Consider the following 12,070-nt stretch of genomic DNA (forward strand, 5'->3'; position numbering starts at 1 on the left):
TGAATGATGAACATTGATACTCAATGCCTGCTCAGCTTTTTCTGAGAAAATAATGAAATCATGAAAATAAAACAAAGTGGAAAATAATTACTGATTCAGTTTAGTGGCCTTTAAATTTCTTTCCTCTAAAATGCTAATTACGCTGGTTTTCTTCTGCCCACACATTTCTCTTCATACATTTACATTAAATATATGAAAACCAGCATCATTTCGTTGAATGATAAGTCTTTTCCAAGCTTGGCAGAAGTAGTGTATTCTAAATGTTGATTTTTTTTTTTTATCTTAATCTATGATAATGAGAAAAAGGGTAAGGATAAAGATTTTTTTGTACCTGCTTAATACAGTCAGCACACTTATCCTTGCTCCTTATTGTGGCTGAATATTCATGCTTACAGAAACATGCAGGATGCTGAAGCAGTCGAAATAACAGAAGTGGTCCATCTGCCATGTCTTCACACCAGGCTGGATGTGGGTTGAGATGCTGGAAGTAAAATCTGGAGACTGCCAGTGTCTGTTCTCTGTCCAAAAGCTAAATTGTCCCTCTTGGCTTTCTTCAGTAGAACAAGGCCAAAACCACTAACTTAGCCCTTGATCACTTTGAGACTGAACATTCTAGTATTTTTTTTTTTTTATTGTCAATATGATAACCCTGAAAGAAGAAAGTCAGTGGTAGAAACCTCAAAAATTTTATTATGCTGTTTGTCACTTGTTTTCTAATTCCAGGAGTGTTTCTTTTTTATTCTTTAATAATACATTCTTTGAGGAAAGTCTGCAGTTACAAATCTAAAATGATTTTTATATTCACACAGTGTTGGAGGAGTATAAAAGTTTGTCCTTTGGTAAAATTGCTCTTAGTATTAATTGGCTTACATAAAAAAAAAAATCTGTGGTATTATTAGCTTACACAGAAAACATACGTACCAGATGCATGGTCAGCTCTGAAACTATGACCAAAATGCTCTACTTAGAATATGTTCCCAATAATGGGTTTATTCTGTTATCGAAGTGCAAAATCCATTGATATTATTGCCAAGTTCTCATCAAAAAGTGTCTTCTGTTTCAATTTTCATGCCAGCGGTATCACATGTAACACTTGATTTCAGGTACTATTGGGGAGTTTCATGCTCTTCTAAGTGGAAATAGTATACTCACAACTTACAAGAGTTTTGTGTCAACATATTCTTTGTTGTGCTTTATGATCTGGGATGTCAATATTAGCCTTTACTTATGCTTGTAATGAAGGCTCAGCTTCAGGTAAGTGGAATGGTGATACGTGGGCTCTATCCTTACTTCTTTTCAGCATCTCTCCGAAGTGTGGACGGAGACACTTCACCTTCAGAGTCTCCGCGTTACTAATGCAGTTGAACCATAGTGGGAAGTCTGGTGTAAGAAAACTGAAGGCCCTCACCTGTTGGGTTTAACGACCTGGAACTGTTTTCTTACAAACTCTCCCTCGCCCCAATGTTACTCTAACTTCACAATTTCCTTTCATTTAGAGTTTATGCTCTTAAAGACCTCTTAGTGAACTAGGGTAAAATGCTGATCACTATGTGTGCTAATAAAATAGGCACCCACCCAGGTACACACACACACACACACACACACAAGCTCACGTGTGCGTGTACAACCCCATCCACAGCCAGTATATTCTTCTTTCTTTCGGTCTCCCATTTATCAGTCATGATGTTAGAGAATTTAAAGAAGAATCCTTTGTTTTTGATTTAGTTGTATTTGTTTATATCTCTTTGGTTTTGTGTTCCAAAGATGTCTGCTTAGGTCTGTTACTTTTCCAATTCATTTATAAGCTGAAGATTTGAGAAATGAGAACAGCAGCTAAAATCAGTATTTACATAAGCATATTGCAAAGGATTCTTAAAGTAGACAAAATAAAGAAGGATTGGAACAAACTTTTCACATTTTTGGGAGCTTTTGAATAATGTGGGTGTTATACACACAGAGAGACACACATATATATTCATTACATACTCATGCCCAGCTCATATTCTAAATATAAATGGAAGTATAGACTAGTTGGAATCTATTTGCTTTTTTTTATTTTGGCAAGAGTACCAAAACTTGTTGGAGTGTGTAGGGTTTTTCTTTCTTTCTTTTTTTTTTTTTTAAATGTTAATGCAGTGAACATGTTTTCATTTTAATTTAAATGTTTTGGGCTATATTCTCTTCTTATACATGTATTTGAAGTGTTACTGTGCATAGTGGATAATTAAGAACTTAGAGACAGGCTGATCTGAAGCCTGGTTGTATGACCTTGGGCAGGTTATTTAATATCTGTAAATCTGCACCCACCTACTAGAGTTGTGAATTCTAAATGAGACAAGGTGTTTAATGCATGCAGAACAGCTCTCATTAATAGCAAATTATTCCCATTATAGTGTGTGATGGACAAAACTTGGTCTCATTAAGTGGCTTTGTAATGTTGTGGTAGGTAGAGGATCACCACCAGAAATCAGTGATGTAAGAAATAAATTTTGGAATTTGTAGCTGTAGGTCAGGAACATTCTTACAGCTTTCTGAGGAACCTATGTGTGTTCGGTCAGCCGTATACCACTTTACTCCATATGTGAACAAATAAACATAGAAAGTCACTCTCTGTGATCCTCTGTGATCACCATGATGTTAGAATGAACTATTCCAGGCTGTCCATGTATTACAGTTGTTTAATTTGTCCATTAAAGTCATTTGCTTATTTTTTCTCTCAGACTTGAGGCATTTAAAGACTGCTAATAGCTCTTGAGGTTGGGCTGGAAAAGTAAGAAAGATCGGTTCAACACCTCAGGTGTTAAAAGGTTGTGTCCCTTATTTGCTGCTCCCTGACCCCCAAAAGAAAAGTGGTTGCCCCAGCATACCTGAATGAAGTAACCGAAGTCAGGAGAGTGACAAGACCAGAGAAGACCTCTCCTGGTTGCCAGTGCCAGCACTTGAGCCCATATGCCAGTAGTTGGGAGCCACGTTGGCATAAGGATGACTGACTTGTCTGGCTGAACTTGATCCCTGGTGTGTAAAGGAAGCTTTCCTTCATTCTGGTGACATGTCCTGCCTACTTTTCTGGATAATTTTCAGCCTTCTTCCAGGTTTGAATCTAAGTGTCTTAGGCCCATAGTCTCAAACAGCTTGGATCCTGCTTTTGTAAACTCCAGTGATCCAGAGATTTTCCATAATGGTTCCCAACTAACAACTTTAATTTTCCTCAATTGCATCACATCTAGCTAAATGTAAATGTAGATATACATACTTTAAGATTATCAGGGAAACCAGTCCACTTAAACCTAATGATTAAAACTACCACATTACATAATAGAGGGGAATTGTGGAGTGGTGCACTTCTTAAAATGGGATGTGCATGATTACTACTTTCCTGTGCACTCAAATTACTTAAGAAGTTGTGTTGATAGTGTTGGTAACAGGTCGTGGGGTGCAAAATATTGACCTGTGACTTTCCATCAGAGCTATAAGATCATAAAGGGATTAGGGCGCCTGGGTGGCTCAGTCGTTGAGCGTCTGCCTTCAGCTCAGGTCATGATCTCAGCGTCTTGGGATCAAGCCCCGCATCAGGCTCCCTGCTCAGCGGGGAGTCTGCTTCTCCCTCTACCCTTCCTCCCTGCTCATGATCTCTCTCTCTCACTCTCCCTCTCTCTCTCTCTCTCAAATTAAAAAAAAAAAATCATAAAGGGATTAAATTCTTTGCCCTGTTCTGTTTTTGACTATAGACCCTTGAAATATCTCCTGTTTTTCTTTGGATAACATGGGTTTTTTAAAGACTGGGCTTTCCTTTGAGCAGACACTTCTGACTTTTTGTCTTTCACTAAGTACTGAGTACCTTCTCCATCAGATATTGTTCTAGGTGATGGGTTACAGATGTGAAAAACCATGCCCCTCTCAAGAAATTTAGGCTTCTTTTAACCTAGGTCCTTTCTTTCCTCTGTGATGCTTTTAAATATTTTTGACACATTGCATTTAAATGAGAGGATTTCAGCTCTACAGAGAACCTAACATTCTTTAACTTTATAATGTTTCTCTGGGTTTTAACTTTAGAAATGCAGCTACTTCAGTCTGGCCTTGACAGCAACGCCATTCGAAGTCATCTTCCTCCCCACCTGCCAGTACTTGCTGGTGATGCTGGGAGAGAATTTTGTAATTCAAGTATTTAATCAAAACCTGTCAAATGTTTAAAGATAAATGATGCTGAGTATTTTAACACGTCTCTCAAATAAGACTCTAATATTTGTATTTATTAATAATTAACTCTGGGTAAATGAATTATTGGCCATTACTTATTTGCTGACAAGTTCCCATTATAATGGAAATCTCTTAAAAATCTGAATTCCATCAGAGATCTCCAGTTGTTATGGGGGCATTTGAACTCATTGGTAAAGATTGAGTTAGAAAACAGCTCACCAGATGGAGAGTTCAGTGCATTTTAATTGTCAAATATATATTAAACATCTGTTCTTCATTCTTAAGGTAAATAAGATGTAAGCTTGGCCCTCAAGTCATACAAACTGAACAGATCTATGAGAGGAGTGAGTAGAGCACTTGGGAGTATGTATAAGGGTCAGTTAATTGTATGAGGTTTAAATTGTGCAGAACTTGATGGATGTTTATTTAGATTTTGAACAGATAAGGGAAAGGTGGGACAAAGTTTGAGGCAGCAAAGGTAAGAGCATAGAGAAATGGCATCATCGTGTGGGATTGCTTTGACTGTATATATCAAGTTTCTGGAGAAAGGTTGGACTTGAGTAGGTTAATTACAGGGAGTGTGAACAAAGCCAGGGAAGGAGTTGGGTGAGTGGGGAGGAGATGATTTATAGGTAGATCCAGACTTGACATTTGTGATCTTTTAAAAATGAGAAAGATGTGAATCCCAGGATCAATGACTGTGATGCTTCTTTTACTCGGAATAGGAATCCCAGGAAGGAGAGATTTGATTTTAGGAAGCTAATGAGTTTGGAAGTTAGAGGAGGTAGTTAGAAGTTTAAATTGTATATATCTGCAATGGTAGTTCAAAGAGCTTTCCAGAGTAATGGGAAGAACAAAACATTGCCATGCAAATTGAAATTTATGTTAAAACTTGTAAAAAAAAAAAAAAAGTAGTACCTTGTGAGAATTTCAGTATGTCCTTAAAACTCAGCCTTATGCTTATCAAAAGATATCTTTGAGGTGTGGTCGTATGTATAATTTTGGGTGACGCCTAAGAATTACCCAGTGAGTCACCAAAGTAGACTTGAAACATTGGCCTCAGAGGTACCCCATCTCCCAAGTGAGCACACCACTAAAATATTTATGTAATATTTAATATACAAAAATATTTTTATGAATTTTTTTGATTATAATAATGGAATAAAATATTGTAACCCATCACTCAAAAGCTGGGACATAAATAATGATTTGGAAGCTACCTATTTACTGTGCAGAAACATTAGGGTAAATGAAATCAGTTTCTCTCCCTAATGATAAAAAGTTACCATGTTTTTGAATTGTAACCTTTAAATACAACCCTGAATTATAATTGTCTCTTATAAAGTAACAAAACCTGAATCTTCACTTAAGTAGGTGTTTTGTTTAAGGTTAGGAACCACAGAATTAATCTTAGTTACCCTGGAGGGTTGGTTTATACCTGGACTAAGTATCTATATTCTGACTGACTCCTCTGCATAGTCACCAATAAACTCTAATTTCAGGGGCCTTAGACTAAAAAAATAATTGTACTTTCCATTTCTTTTTTTCTGTTTTTGATTCGGTGTGAATAATCTTAACTTTGGGAACAGGATCAATGAGTCATGAACAACATACCCTGACTATATGAACAGTACAAGTTAAATTCTGGTGAGCAGACATTTAATCATGTGTAGGATCTCCACAGTGAGATGACTTTTCCAGGCCACCCTGAGGAAATTGTCTTCTGTGTCCACATTTTTATTTATTTATTATTTTTATATATTTTTATAAAGATTTTATTTATTTGTCAGAGAAAGACAAAGAGCACAAGCAGAGGGAGAGGCAGGCTCCTCACTGAGCAAGGAGCCCGATGCGGGCTCTATCCCAGGACCCTGAGATATGACCTGAGCCAAGGGCAGACGCTTAACTGAGCCACCCTGGAGTCTCATGTGTCCCCATTTTTAGTTTCAGCTTTTTCATGCAGGGCAAAGGAATTGAGAAATTTGGTGAACGGGATAATCAGATGAGAAAGGATCCATTGGTGTCTCCAGTTGCCACCAACCCCTCAACACTCTCATCTTAACATTTCTGTGAAGAGATAGGCTAGGTATTTTTAAACATCTGCTGTCTACGGAAATCTTTGTTGTTGGCTGTTGCAACTTCTAATTGAGGAGATAAGATGAAAATCCAGGTGCTCCTGATGGGTGTAGGGAAATAGCCCTTGGCCTGGTCTCCCTGTCCCCTCAATCCCCTTCCTTGGCCCCTCAGATTTGGAGAAAATAAGTAATTTTGGGGGAAAAAGAAGATTTTACAAGCCACTGGACTAGATAATTGCTTAAAGGGCCTTTGGTTCTAATATTCCAAGATCCGTGATTCTAGGTCCTTTACACCTAAATGTTTGCCATGTGGGACCAATGCTTTCAATCGGTTTTGCTGCCTCTCTTAGCTCTCCTTTGAACCATAGGAATGCAAGGCCGTGGCCCCCTTAGTGTTTAATGAACACTGCTCTTCAGTGTCAGCAATGAAAGAGATCCAAATTTTGACTGACCAAGTCTGCCTTTCTTGAAATTAATAGTAATGAGTAATATTTCTGTTCTTCGGTTAGGGTTTAGCATATAGAAATATTGAGGCTGTAACCTCATTCTCTTCCATAGCTAGTGTACCTGTTGGTCACAGAGATGATTCAGGAAAGACTTTTTAGCGGTGTGCATCGAAAATCCCAGAGGGAATGGACAGGCCACTGTCATGGAATTCAGAAAGCGTCTCCTCTTCCTCTCTCTCTCTCCCTCCTCTCCCTCCCTCCCTTCCTTCCTTTTCTTTTTCTGACACTGGCTTCAAAGAAGTCATCCTATTCTTACTGGAGATTTCCAGGTTTAGAAATGTTGAAATAGTGGGTATGAGCTATATTATATAAAATGAGCTGTGGGCAGTGTGAAATACCAGGATTTACTTTGACTACTCACACAACCTTCATATTTGATAGATTTAACTGCCCTGGAGTTTCATGGACTATCCATCAGAAGCTCAGATCAAAGGACTCATTCCTTTGCTTAACTGCTTTAAAAAAATATATTTTTCCTGAAATTGTAAATTAGATGCCTCCCAATCCATTGCATAAGAAACTTACAGCTTTGTGAAACACCAAGAGTATCATTTGAAAAGAGGTTAAAAAACACAACTGGGGCTTGTTAAAGAGGAAAAGTGCTGTTTTAACTCCAAGTGTCACATTTTCCTATAGTCAGCTCCAGCAGTAAACAAGAGTTATTGGAAGCTGAGATAGTTTGAGACACTTCACTTATCTCCCGATACTTGACTTCAGAAGCCAAACATTTAAAATGCATTTTGCTCGCATAAAAGTGTTTATCCATTTAAAATACAATGTCGTTTTAACAAAAGCACCCCGGTGACAAGCTGTTTAGATATTCCACAGTTAATAAACTGTCAGGTCCTATACACATATACGTGAAAAGACCAGCACAGTTACCCAAGGCTTGGCATTATAAATCACTGTTAACAAACCTTAATTTGCTTACTAGTCTAATGAATGATCTCCAATTTTCCTGTAGTTAATTAGCTTCACTAACAGTCATGTTTAAAGGGACCTACCTCATACTACACTTAATTTCTGCTCTGAAATCTTTGGTATCTGGTTTGCAGGATGGAAACAAAAACAAAATGGAAAAAAAAAAAAAGTGAGAAAACAAAGCCTATTAGTCTCCATTGACAACTCTCTTGTAATAAATCCAGGTTGTGCCTCTTCTCAAGTAGAGGCATTGCCAAAGGTGATGACTGTCTATTAGGGCTTATAAACTGTAATGTACTAGCAGATCTGCAATGGAGTGGTAAAGCCAGATAATTGTAGTCTTTCCTGTCTAAATGTGCTACTGTGGGAGTGGCCTCTGATTTTAAGGAGCCATCAAAAATGCAGCAGGGCATAACAGTTGTGGTTCCTAATGAACTCCTGATACTTCATATGTTCATCACATCTCATAAAATCTTGCCCAAACCAACCAATGACTATGTGTACAGCTAGCCTGCCACAGAAAGAAATTGAGGAGAAACTGAATCATGCAGGTAGCATTACAGAGACCCACCAAGAACTCACCCAAGCCTACGGTGTCTCTTTTTACTCCCATGAGTTCTGTTTCCATTTTAGTCCCTAAAGAAAACATTCACATTTTACCCTTTGCAAAAGGATCCTATCAGTAACCTACTTTTTCCTACCTTTGTGGGAAATAGGCCTGACTTTGGCAAGGGAAGGCAGGGCTGTATCCTGTGAAGAGAAAGTCATGGGAAGTTGGCATCTCAACCCTAAACCCAAAGGACACAAGAAATTTGGTTCCTTCATAGTTTATTTGAAATACATGTTGAAAATAACTTTGTAACAACACTAGCAATGTGATATGAAAACCTGATTTCTCTGAACAAAAGGAGCATTAATACTAGAACATTCTGGGGAGCAGGGGAAACTAGAGAAGCCAGTGTGTTCTTCTAGTCAAATATTAAACAGCTAAGCATCATGACCAAATGGAAGTCTTAAGCTGCATTTTTTTTATTTTTTATTTTTATAGAATTTTTTTTAAATTTTTTTTCCTTATGTTAATCCCCATACATTACATCATTAGTTTGAGATGCAGTGTTCCATGATTCATTGTTTGTGCACAACACCCAGTGCTCCATGCAGAATGTGCCCTCCTCAATACCCACCACCAGGCTAACCCATCCTCCCACCCCCCTCCCCTCTAGAACCCTGTTTGTTTTTCAGAGTCCATCGTCTCTCATGGTTCGTCTACCCCTCCGATTTCCCCCGTTAAGCTGCATTTTTAAAGAGGCATAATATAGTCACAAATTCTTTTCATCTGTTGCTAAATTGCCAGCTTTCAATGTAGTAATTAAAATAGATCTATTATTTTGGCTTTACCTTTATAGGTTTAGAGTTAATAGAACCTCTGAGTCAGAAGGGACCTCAAAGATCACCTTGTCTGACTGCCAGTCTGAGACTGAACTCAGAAAACTAAGTACTGTTAGGGTAGGCTGACAATTAAGGACTATGACCTCTCTCGTCATCGAAGCTGTCCTTTATTGGCATAGCTGAAGATCACATCAGTTTTTTTTTTTTTTTACCACCTACACCTCTCTGTTCTTTTGATTCCAGTTAACTAACAACTGTGCCTTTTCCATATCTAGAATAATAACACACAGACACACACACATGCACACATATATTTTAACCTCTGTTGAAGTTCATCTTGGTACACTTAGTACACTTGTTCGTTATTCAAAGCTCTGGAGATTCTACCATCTAATACATCATTGTTTCTCTTAACACCATGCTGGTGAATACTACCCGCCGCCGTTAAGTGTGACTTCCTCCTCTTCATCCAAGCTGTAGACTATAAAATACCAGTGCTGCTAGGTTTTCCTCATTGTTCTTTTTTTTTTTTTTTAAGATTTTATTTATTTATTTGACAGAGAGAGAGCGAGAGCAGGAACACAAGCAGGGGGAGTGGGAGAGGGAGAAGCAGGCTTCCCACTGAGCAGGGAACCCGACGTGGGGCTCGATCCCAGGACCCTGGGATCATGACCTGAGCCGAAGGCAGACGCTTAACGACTGAGCCACCCAGGCGCCCCATCCTCATTGTTCTTTTTGTAATGTCTCTTCTTCATGGGATTTCATATATGCTCGCTGGCTATTACAGATTCTGGGTATTTATCTCCTTTGGTGATTTTTATGTGGAGCCTCAAAAAAAAAAAAATCAGACATTCTTCCTTTGTTTCGTTTATCCATACATACATTTGGAAAGGGCTTTGAGACAGTCTGTGGACATGCTTAGTATACTGTCTCTTTTTCCTTTGTAGTCATCTTTTCCAGTTAAAAAAAAAGTAACTGGACATTATCATGTGGACACCTTTGTTCTGCTGAAGAATGGCAAAGTAATTGACCATTAAAATATACTTACCATAGATTCCGTTGTGATGTGGGTATTCATAGCTAAGCCTCTTCAAATTATTCTAATATATGTGAATGAGCAGTATTATCTAAAATAGATAAAAAGACACACTATAAAAGAGGTGCAATTTGATACAGTATTCATAACAGATATGCATGAGTAATAATTAGAAAAAGGAGACAGATGAAAAACTTGCTATTATTTATAATAGGTCTGTGTTATATACAGTTGAATTCTAAATGTGGAATTCTTGAATTGTGACACATATTTAAATTTTGAGTACAGAAGACATAGTAAGTTTATTTTTGAAATCATTGCAAATTCTAAATTGGTCAGGCCATGAAATTACATTCTGTTTTTTTCTTCATCTTTCAAATGAAGGTTGGATCAAGGTGCTCTTTAAAAGGGTATTTCAATGTCAGCCCATCTGTGGTTGTGTTGGAAAGACTGTTGTACAACCAATTAAGAGACTATACATGATCAGGGACCATTTGTATAAGTTGTTTTGTGATGAGAAAAGGAAGGTAAGTATCTTTTCCAAAGTCATACAACTAGGGGAAGAATTCAAGTTGAGAATTAAGCTTAATAATATAAAACTATCCTGCCAAGAGGCTGAATACTTCACATTGAGCAATAGGAAAATAAGATCTGCCTTTTTTTTCCCCTTAAACTTCTGGAAACATAGGCCAAATGATAAGTTCTGTCTATCTTTGTTTTACCTCACTAAATAGACATCAAAGCAAGTGGATTCTTATCTTTCAGCTAAGGATAAAACCTTAGTTTTTCTCTTCCATAAAAAGGTTATATAAGGAGTGTGTGGGTGGGTCAGTCAGTTAAGCATCTGCCTTTGGCTCAGGTCATAATCCCAGGGTCCTGGGATCGAGCCCTGCATTGGGCTCCCTGCTCAGTGGGCAGTCGGCTTCTCCCTCTCACTCTACTCCTCCCCGCCCCCCGCTCATGCTCTTTCTCTCTCTCTCTTTCTCTGTCTCTCTCTCTCTCAAATAAATAAAATCTTTTTTTTTTAAAGGTTATATAAGTGTTGTTGGGTTTTGTTTTGTTTTTTAAATATTCATGCCTTGTAATATGTATAGGCCAATCTAATTAAAGCCTCACCCATGCTAGACTGGGCCCCAACAAAACTCTGCTTAGGAAAGCTGCCTGGGAAGCTTATTTTTTTACTTTTTGTTTAATAATAACCTTCACTTTTTAGCACAGTTAAACATTTACAGAAAAATTGAAGTGAAAGTACAGAGAGTTTCTATTATCTTTGGCTCCCATAGATCTACTAACGACATTCCAAACCATAGGGTTACATTTGTCACAATTGATGAACCTACATTGGCACATCATTATCACCCAAAGTCCATAGTATATATTAGGGTTCACTCTTGGTGTTGCACATTTTTTAGGTTTTGAAAAATGACATGTATCCACCATTAGAATATCATACAGAATAGTTTCACTGCCCTAGAAATCCTCTTTGCCCCACTTATTCAGTCCTCTCTTCCCATTAACCCCTAGCAACCACTGTCTCCCAATTTTTACTGTCTCCATAGTTTTTCCTTTTTCAAAATGTCATACAGTTGAAATTATACAGTATGTAGATTTTTCAGATTAGCTTCCTTTAGTTAGTGACATGAATTTAAGATTCCTCCATGTCTTTTTGTGGCTTGGTAGCTCTTTTTTTTTAAGTGCTGAATAATATTCCATTGTTTGGATGTCCCACAGTTAAATGTATCTATTCACTTACTGAAGGGCATCTTGGTTGCTTTCAAAGATTAGCTATTATAAATGAAGCTGCTGTAACATCTCTTTGTAGGTTTTTGTATGGACATAAGTTTTCAGCTCATTTGCATAAATACCAAGGAGTACAATTTCTGGATCTTACGGTTAAAAAGTATGTTTGGTTTTGGAAGAAACTGCCAAACTGTCTTCCAAAGTGA

At 37.7% G+C, this 12,070-nt stretch overlaps 1 protein-coding gene across 2 annotated transcripts in view; it reads left to right on the plus strand.

Moving 5' to 3' along the window:
* Positions 1–12,070, plus strand: part of AUTS2 (activator of transcription and developmental regulator AUTS2) — a 1,121,250-nt gene that overhangs the window by 517,492 nt on the left and 591,688 nt on the right. The window lies entirely within an intron of this gene.

This window comes from Mirounga leonina, unplaced genomic scaffold (assembly GCF_011800145.1).
Source record: "Mirounga leonina isolate KUSES-001 unplaced genomic scaffold, KU_Mleo_1.0 Mir_454, whole genome shotgun sequence".
In the NCBI taxonomy this organism is placed as follows: Eukaryota; Metazoa; Chordata; class Mammalia; order Carnivora; family Phocidae; genus Mirounga; species Mirounga leonina.